Raw genomic sequence first — 2615 nt, 5'->3', positions numbered from 1 at the left:
TCCCCCCCCCCCACACACACGTACGCACCCGCACGCACACACACACAAATACACAAATACAAAACCCCCACAACATCACAACAACAACAACAACAACAACAACAACAAAAACAAACCTAATAACAAAAGCAAAAGACACCAACCGAAAAAAACTACACTTGATTATGAAACAACATTCTATGCCTTATGAAACAATCAGAGTAGAGACAATAATTTTAGTCTAAAATATTCCTACAGCACAAAAAATAAAGAAGCAGAAGATATCAACCATCCCCCTACCTCCCCCAACCCCCTCCCCGGCAGCTGGACGCGGCTGACAGCAATACGGACATCAAGTATAACACACAAGAGATGGAAGAGATCTCTTTTAAAAACAACGCTGAATTGTGATAACATGTACATGCATTCACCAAGGTGGGCAGACTTTTCGACAAATCACAAAATCTGTGTAAGACTGACACTATTCAATTGCATTCGAGGCCGTGAACGTGCTGGATAAACCATTTCCAGGCCTCCAGAACTACAAAGCCAGGATTTTTCCCACGTCTAAGACTGGATGGGCTGTAGAGAACAAAATTATAATGATGCTACAAAAACGTCTTTGTGCAACTAGACAAAGGTTCTTGTGTCGTGCACAAAACACATTAAACGACTAAAAAGGACTTGATGTATAAGCAGAAGATTGAACTGCTGAAATGGAATCTCACTCAAAACAGAATCCCCCCCCCCAAAAAAAAAACAACAAAAAAAAACACCCAACCCCACTCAAAGAGCGGATATTCATGGAAAAGCCTTAAACCCAAGCGTCTCGTAAAGCGCTGCACTAAAGCACAGCCCCGGCACTTTAGACGTCGAATCATGACTGCACCTTTTCTCTTCATATCCACCACAGGGGATGAAGCTGCAATATCCCCATGCATATCAATCTGTTTTCCCCTTTCTTCTCTGCCACCGGTGCTCATACTTTCGTTAATGTTGGACAAAAACGGTCACAGTCTGCCCGGATATTGTGCCATTGTGAGCCACTAAGACCACATCCTGCAGTTTGTGCTGGCTCTTCGCACGGCTCATTGACACCGATGGCCATTAGCCAGCCTACAGTGGACAAAACTTGCCTACGGGAGATAACGGCGACAATACACAGGTCGACCCCAGACAAAAGGTTCTGACTGCTAGCTCTCTGAAGTGACCTCCATGCCTCTGTCAGCTCCCTGGACACGTCCTTCGAGTTAATGGCCTCTTGATGGTCATTTAACGTCATGTGGAGGAAAGCGGTTTGATGGTAGGTAGTTTATAGGAAAGCGATGATGCTTTGAGGTCTGGGCTGAGCTTGATCCAAATTGCTCAGCGTGGGAGTGCAAAATACGAGTTCCGACACGGCACAATCAGTGCCCACTACTCCGAGACTTCATTACAGGAGTCGGACCTAATTCAGCATACGTTTTAATGGTAGAATCACTGCTTCTAACGACGGTTTTACAGCGGCGTGAAGAAATTGACAATTCCATCAAACACACATGAGTTCCTCGCGACAGATTAGAAAGTCCATTCCAGGATAGAGGATCAATGCCAGACACTCCTTATTTCCGGCAAATCTCTTTCCGATTTAAAAGGACAAAACGAAACGGCAAGAGGACCGACTGTGGGCGCCTCGGCGTTTGAGTCACTGCATGAGTAACGTCGAGATCAAAAGGTGGAAAGAATCTATACCAAACGCATGCTCCTGGTAACAGTCGTTTCAGTACAATTTTTGCTCATAAAGATAAACAACGTTCGAGTAAAGGGAACTTACACTTATAAAAAACTGACACACGGACCATTCATGACATATGGAATTCGATATACTGGTAATTTCACTTTTAGAATTAGTCACGTCAACTATGCCACAATAAAGGCATAGCCATTGGATCGGATCATATTGTATTCAGTACTTATTCGAATGCATCAATCTTGGCCATTGTGCAGGGGAAAATTTCCATATATACATAATATATGTGTCTTCTATAGTCCTGAGCGGGTGTGCGTGAGCATGAAATTGTCCATAGCACTGTCCTTGGAAAAGCCACCTGCATGATCTTATGGTCAGTAGAGTATTCAAGGGAAATCGCATTTTCCCGCGTGTTATCCATTATATCGTTCTGTTTTGAGGGAGTTTTATTTCCAACGCTAATACGACGTGTTGGCGACAGTGACTCGAATTCTAGGCATGCAAACGAAATTAACACCCACCAACCCATCTCATTACCATTATGCTTATTGATATGAACATGTGCTGGGCAGATAGGAAAAGATCAGAATGAAGGGGAAAGGGTGGAGGTGAATAAAAGTGACGAGAATGTAGTGAAAGAATCGGGAGTAAGAAAACAGCAGCAGGTAGCTCAAAACGGAACAAAGAAAAACCGAAATATGCTTTTCAACTTTAAAAGCGGTTGGCTGAAAACAAACACGAGGCCGTAATGATAACAGGGAAGCTGACTGAACTCACGGTCAGCTGACTTTTCACAGGACCTTGTGCTTAAATGCACAGCAAAACATTGGCTCCCTAAGTATAATACTGTGTTCTACAAGCTGACACCACCACCGACCCCCCTTCCCCCAAACACCCATTCTCTCCC

The 2615-nt window shown here is 43.9% G+C and overlaps 1 protein-coding gene across 1 annotated transcript in view; it reads right to left on the bottom strand.

Moving 5' to 3' along the window:
- Positions 1 to 2615, bottom strand: part of LOC101847509 (anaphase-promoting complex subunit 4) — a gene marked incomplete in the record, with an annotated part of 226336 nt that overhangs the window by 42786 nt on the left and 180935 nt on the right.

This window comes from Aplysia californica, unplaced genomic scaffold, assembly GCF_000002075.1.
Source record: "Aplysia californica isolate F4 #8 unplaced genomic scaffold, AplCal3.0 scaffold00349, whole genome shotgun sequence".
Taxonomy (NCBI): Eukaryota; Metazoa; Mollusca; class Gastropoda; order Aplysiida; family Aplysiidae; genus Aplysia; species Aplysia californica.
This window is presented reverse-complemented; position numbering and strand designations above follow the sequence as displayed.